The sequence below is a fragment of the Mastomys coucha genome, unplaced genomic scaffold (genome assembly GCF_008632895.1).
Source record: "Mastomys coucha isolate ucsf_1 unplaced genomic scaffold, UCSF_Mcou_1 pScaffold15, whole genome shotgun sequence".
Classification (NCBI taxonomy): domain Eukaryota; kingdom Metazoa; phylum Chordata; class Mammalia; order Rodentia; family Muridae; genus Mastomys; species Mastomys coucha.
In genome coordinates, this window is record NW_022196897.1 from 96,539,355 (window position 1) to 96,547,321 (window position 7,967).

A 7,967-nucleotide genomic window follows, 5' to 3' on the forward strand; every position below is an offset into this window, starting at 1 on the left:
AAAGGCGTGCGCCACCACCGCCCGGCCTGGAACAAGAACTTTTTAAAAAAATTTTCAAAATATCAAGAAACTTAATTTTTTGAAGTTCACATAATATAAGGATTAAAATGACCATGATTAAAATGACCATGATAATGGTGGTTCATATTACTTCCTGACTGCTGTAGGAAAAGAATATTAGTATCTGAGTGATGAACAGATATGATTCACTGAATTCTTTCCCCCGCCCCTCACTGAATTCTTAACCCATGTGGTCACCTGTTAAACTTTCTTCTGGATGCATTCTAGAATTGGCAGTGTAATGGTTACATTCAAGAAGATCTTTCCTTAATAAAAAGTTATACTCTATCTATACTGCCCACTATTAATAAAAACTCCCTCATTAAATTCTGATCTAAGTGTGTCTGGGTTTTCATATATAGAAATTCTACTATATACTTATTCTACTGTATACTTATTGATGGTCTTTCTTTTAAATTCAGGATATACCCATCCCTTTACTTAGCAATTAGTAACTCACTACTTCTTGATGTTCAACAAATAGACATTACTCAACATTAAACCACCTGAAAGTTCTACTCGGCCTATTCAAGTTCTAACTGAAGTATTCCAATACCAAAAATAAGGCTTTTACCATTGCCTGCACTATTGGAACCACAGGTGTTTGAGGCATTTATGGAAAATTTCTGTGCTCCTTTAGTTTTACACATCCAAATATCAAATAATGTCAGAATTCAGAATTTTTTAAATTTAATTTTTAGCATTGAAATAAGGATAAGTTCAAATGTTTTGTTGTATAGCAAAGCACCAAGGATACCATGAAGATATAATTTCCTTCACAGGTTGTTACATTCAATATAATCCCTAGCTTCTCTAATACTAAGAAATTAGAACAACAGATCAAACATGCATAATTAAGTGCTTAATCACAGTACTGTTGGCTGACCACAAAAGCCCTCAATCAGGAATCAATTAAAGGAGTGATTCTTTAGCATGAGGAAAATATCCAATAAAAAAGAAAATTATAAAAAGCAAAACAAAATTTAAGATTTTTATTAAGGTGTATAATTTTGTCACCTTCATCAGAAATATCCAACATAATCAGACTTTTCATCATGTAAAGAGTGGTAAAATTATAAAGGAATGTATTATGAAAATGATTGATAACACTTGAGATGTGTACAAAAGGCATTTCATTATCAGTTACTGTATATGCTAAAAATAATCTGAATTGCATAATTAATTTAAAAGGTATTAAATTCACGTGTAAATTAAAATACCTGTATATTTATTGATTCACAAATGTGTTTTAAATGTAGACATTGTCTCTTAACTACAAACAAAAAAGAATATTAAAGGAAATATTTAAATGTATGTACCAAGCACTGTTTGGTGTCATTGTTATCTTCCTTTCTTTGCTCCTCTTCTGATGTCAGTTCAACAACATGTTCTATAAAGTGTTACACATCTCATTAAAACAGACAAGAAAAACTTATATTGATGCTATATTTTATAGCATAGGTAGAGTTTATTTAGTATACTATAACACACTGAGAAAATAATATTTTAGTAACAAACTTCAATTAGGCTTATCCTTTAATTGGATATTTATAGATGGAAATAAAAGTGTTTGTCAACAATGCAGATACATCAGGGAAAAGATCAGTTGAGGATGTCCTGCTTACAATGAGCATGCTTAAAGATTCATATATGAGTATTCTCTGAAAGGTTATGCATGCAACACCAGAAAGACACTGAAATATATATGTAATCAAACACAATCATCCTGGACTCTGTTCATTACCTTGTAAGACCAACTTCTCCATGTCTAGTAAAAAGTTTCTCTTCCCAGGTATCATTAGTTTTGTACCTCTCATTCTGTGAGCAACTGTTCTTTTATCTAATGTGTTTTTCATCTTCTATTTTGATACCTTGGACTTCTTTGAAGATTAAGAGTATTACACATAATCTTTTATGATTGTTCCCCCTATTCCATGTACCTTGTTTTGCTTCCTATGAGGTTAGCAACCTAAATTATTGAAGAGACCACACTTTTAAATTATTCCTTCACATATCTAAATAATCATCTCCTTCTAAAATACTGTTAACTAATATTGTCATTATATAAGCATTCCTTTGTATGTTATAAAATGATTTATTCTCTATAATGTTCTAGAGATAAGATTTAAAGAATATAAATAAATGTGTCCGTGATAATGTTTTAGAGGTAATGTTGACAAGACTCATTCCAAATAACCTTAAAAATATATATGCGTGGAAAGCACATGAGACTTTAAAGAAGGTAGTAACAAAGGCCAGATGTATACAACTTTTGAAAGCTTAGAGATGGTGATGTGACATCCCTGTCTATAAGACCAGAGCAAATGACACAGAAAGGGAAAGGCTATGTGTAGAGTGTACAGATTATTCCACTTGTATATGTAACTTTACCCTCAGATCTTTCATAAACTTTGACACAGGAGCACTAGTCTATAATTCCAGAACACCTATGATTGGATGACAATTTTGAATATAAGAATATGAAGTTAATATATAGCTAGTCTGGAATATTCAGAGAACAATACAAGAACCTAACTCAAATAGGACAGAAGGCAATGACAGACACTAAAAGTTGACCTCTTATGTCTACACATTCTCTATAGTATAACCTTATCCCTATAGACATACATGAATGTGCCCTCTTCATGCACAACATGCACACATATCCTACTCACACACAATAACAAAATAATGTTGAAAATAGATGTGCACAGAAACTTAAAGTGAGAATTTGGAGGCAAGTTCTGAAACAAAAGTCATAAAGGAGTGCCCCTTGAGAGACTTATTCTTATTGGTTTGCTCACACTGCTTCCGTATACTTTCAAGGACCTCCATCATTCTTGTATATATTATTAAATGTGAGTAATATAATGAACATTTATCATTTAAGCCATAATAATCTCTTAGCAACATAGAGATTTATAAGCTGAAATTTTATGTACTGATACATAACAAGGTATGTAAGTGACTTAGACTGCACAACTTTAAACACATTATCTTAATCCAGTACAATTTCAAGAACTAAACTACAATTATTTTACATTGTTGATAAACGAATACCAATTAAACTTAGGAAACAAAGGAAAAGTATTAAGACGGACTAATACTGCAAGATTTACCTGAATGTGTGGAGGAGGAGTCCTGATTTGTGTCTGATTCTTCATGTGCAATGGAATATGTCTTTTCAGTGCTACACTGTATGAGATTGCAAATAACAAATTTACAAATTCTATATCTCATATAGTATTAAACTAATGATAAGTGATAAGGGTGAATTGTTACCTGAGGTCCAGGATGTTCCTCAGGAGAGTCTAAAATATCAAAGGTATTGTATACATCAATTACACATTGCTATAACATCATCAATCATGAAATAAAGAATAATTTGTGTAAGAAAAAGTTCTCATGATTAGGATTGGGAATAGCACTTTAACTGGGGAGATGTTGACAGACTTTGATTTTATTTGTTCTATTTTGTCCCAGTTAGGAAATAAATGTAATACAATAGAAAATAACTGGAAAATGTATAGATTTAATTGTACTTTATGTTTTTTCCAAACAAACAAAAAAACCAAAAGACAAAAAAAAAAAAAACCCGAAATACCTCAGATGTCTTTTTAACTGCTAAACCTGATGATAGATTAAATACCTCAGGAGCTAATTTTAATTGTATATTTTAACATTATTTAAATGTGAATATTTCACAATCTACACTTCATCTTGTAATTCTGGCAACACAATTTGGCTTACATTTTTCAGAGAAAAGCATGACTCACTTAGGTAAGAAACTTTTATGAACTGGTCAGTGTAGATCTTCATGATTGTGTATGAAATAGTCCCCTTTTGAATGCATGTGAGCTACTTCTGTGACTTAATCATTTTGCATTGTACTGTGTATTTCTTAAAACTTTTAATAGAAAAAAACCTTTTAATATACACTTCATGAGAGGAAATTAAAACTATATATTACAATAGAATGGTAAAAACAGAAAAAATAGCTACAAAAAATTTTATATCAATTAAAGTGGTGAATATAAGACACACAATTAAAAATTAATAAACATTTTTTTTCAAAATTGCATTGATATGATTTACAGTACCAGAAACCAAAAGATTTTTATTAAATAACTGAATTACTAGAAGTTAGCTGTCATAGCAAACAGAAGGCATAATTCAGAATTCAAATCTTAGGCAGCTCCATTTGTCAGCACACATCTCCATTTTTCTGTCATTGCAACAAGCTTTGCACTAGAAATCACAGTCTTTTATTAAAATGGAAGTAAATTAAATCCAAAGGCTTCTGCAGAATAGTCTCTTTTTATTATTATTAACCTGAAATTTGCATAGGTAATCTTTTCTTCTACCTTCACTTCTCCTATTTAAGCTCTTCTTTTCTCATGCACCCTCCATGCCTTTCCTACAGTCTCCAGTGAAGCCATCTGATAAGTTCCTCTTTTTTATTCCCAGAGGTGATAAAACTAGAATTACATATCTGGAAGCATTATAGACTTTTAGAAAATGAGCAAATATGCAACTACATGGAATTATGGATTCTATCTCTGAGTTCTTTGCAATGGCAGTAACATTTCTCTGTTGTAAAAAAAAATGGAGAATTCTTTGTTATGTTTTGCACTAATACTCAATGGATTTGCTTATAGACTTCTTTAAAATATCCACACAATGGCTATGCAGACTTTATAAGGAGAGCAAACAGGACATAAAATTTAAGAGTTTGTTACAAATGTTACTTTCAGAGCAGCCAAGTCCAAATTTTCATTTTGAATATAACCCCAGATCGGATATTCATGAAAGTATCAACAGCTTGGTAAACACAGTGAGGTAACCCAGTTACAAAAGAACACACATTGTATGCACTCATTGATAAGTGAATATTAGCCTAAAAGCACAGAATACTCGAGATACAATTCACAGACCATATGAGCTCAAGAAGAAGGAAGACCAAAGTGTTCTGGCTGGTTTTGTGTGTCAACTTGACACAGGCTGAAGTTATCACAGAGAAAGGAGGGAGCTTCAGTTGGGGAAGTGCCTCCATGAGATCCAGCTGTGGGGCATTTTCTCAATTAGTGATCAAGGGGGTAGGGCCCTTTGTGGGTGGTTCCATCCCTGGGCTGGAAGTCTTGGGTCCTATAAGAGAGCAGACTGAGCAAGCCAGGGGAAGCAAGCCAGTAAGGAACATCTCTCCGTGGCCTCTGCATCAGCTCCTGCTTCCTGACCTGCTTGAGTTCCAGTCCTGACTTCCTCTAGTGATCAACAGCAAGATGGAAGTAAGCTGAATAAACCCTTTCCTCCCCAATTTGCTTCTTGGTCATGATGTGGTCATGATGTTTGTGCAGGAATAGAAACCCTGACTAAGACACCAAAGTGTGGATGCTTCAGTCCTTCTTCTATGGGAGAACCACATATTCAAGGGAGGAAATACAGAGACAATGAGTAAAGCAGAGAATGAAGGAATGACCATCCAGAGACTGCCCCACCTAGGGGTATATACTACATCCCATATACAGACACAAAACCCAGACACTATTGTGGATGTCAAGAAGTGCTTGCTGACATGAGCTGTCTCCTGAGACACTCTGCCAGAGCCTGACAAATATAGAGGTGGATGCTCACAGCCAACCAATGGATTGAGCACAGGGTCCCCAGTGGAGGAGTTAAAGAACTAAAGGAGCTGAAGTGGTTTGCAATCCCATAGGAAGAACAATATTAACCAACCAACCAGACCCCCCAGAGCTCCCAAAGACTAAACCACCAACCAGAGTAAACATGGAGGGACCTATGGCTCCAGCCACACATATAACAGAGGATTGCCTGGACAGGCATCAATGTGAGGAGATGCTCCAGTGTAGGGAAATGCCAGGGCAGGGAGGAAGGAGTTGGTGGGGGTGGGTAGCATCCTCATGGAAGCAAGGGGAAGTATGATGGGATAGGGGGTTTCCAGAGGGGAAACAAGAAAAGGAGATTATATTTGAAATGTAAATAAATAAAATATCCAATAAAAATAAAGAACTAAAATTTCTTCATCATTCTCATGGGCTTTTCATCTTTAGATGTCACTCCTGACTCTCTCTCTCTCTCTCTCTCTCTCTCTCTCTCTCTCTCTCTCTCTCTCTCTCTCTCTCTCTCTCTCTCTCTCTCTCTCTCTCTCTCTCTCTCTCTCTCTCTCTCTCCTCTCCTCTCTCTCTCTCTCCTCTCTCTCTCTTCTCTCTCTCCTCTCTCTCTCTCTCTCTCTCTCTCTCTCTCTCTCTCTCTAACACATACACACACACACTTCCTATTTACAGTTCTGAATCTTATCATAAACTAGATTGTCTTTGGATTTAGAGATTCTTTGTACTACTTGTACACACATGACTGATCACCTACACAATATACACAATATATATATACATATGTATATATATATGTGTGTGTATGTGTGTGTGTGTGTGTGTGTACTATATCATTCTGTGACCCAATACTTCAATCCACACCATAGTTAGAGAAGACAAGAAGATACAAACATACAAACACTATGTTCTAACTCTTAGAAACATGTTGGTAATACCAGCTAATTTTCCTTCACTATTCTCTGTCCCATCTATCTCTCATAATCACCATTAATCATCACTCATTCTTACAACCTAATTTCACTCAGGAATTATAGACCTGCCATGTTGACTTTATTAGAAATATTCTTCACTTAAATTCCTTTTGACTGTTACCCTAGATATTAACAGCTAAGACCTTGCTCCAGCCTACATTTTATAAAATGATTAAATTATTGTCACTTTAGATATTATATTATTTAAGTAGTATCTAATGTATAATTTTTCTAGGGTAGCAGAGTATCTCAGTCTGGTTTTAAATAAATATCCACCAAATGATGTTTTATATTAAGAGGTCTTACCTTTCTCTTGACTAATATCTATATTTTCTTCTCTTTGATTTTTGACAGTGACTAAATAAACAATATCCATTGGTCTGGTTTGCTTAAAGACATGTAAAAATTAGGATCAATAAATAATTCGTTGGATGAGTAATTAAAACTTAAATACAAGCAGTATTGATTCATAAGAAGAAACCCCACATTTTACTTACTGGGAATGACAGCCTTTTGGCATGATTCTAGGGTTGTCAGTCATTAATGGTTCAAAACATGCTGATATGTTTTAAATTTGTTCTATGTTTTAAACATTTGAGAATAATATATATATTGTCAAATTCTATATATAATATATAGCTAATGTATTATATATATAATCTAAACCTTGATATAAACAGAATTGTGGCTAAAAATAAGATTCAGTTATATTATTTCAGATTCTTAAAATGTTAGTTGTCTTAAATAGTTCAGTATTAAAATGGAATATTAAATCATCACATAAAGATTCTGCAGGGCACTCTGAAGACAACTTCCTTTTACCTATTTTGCACTGTTTATTAAGGAAAATACTGTATTAGTAATTAAAACAAACTTAAGTACCATCCATTGTGTTTTTCCTCTGGCATTAGGACATTTTTGATCTTCTTCTGATGTAGATGTTATAGTTAGCTCTGATGACAAAACCATATATGTTATTAATACAAAGCAGGAGACAGGTAATATGGATTTTATGCCATATATAGAAACTCTAAAATATTGATGCTAATGCAATTGGGCATTTAATAACCTAATCAAAAATTTCAAATGTGTTTACTCATTGTTTGGCTAATTTTTGAAATTGGAAATAAATGCCTTTTATGAAGACCTACATTGCATTACTTAGAGAGACAGTAGAGTGCCCATGCTCAAGAAATGTACACACTTTATACACAATTGAACATATCATCGCACTAAGCATAAGTAAATACTTTTTAAAGAAATATGTAAACATACACACTCAAATACACTCTGATTAGACAATATT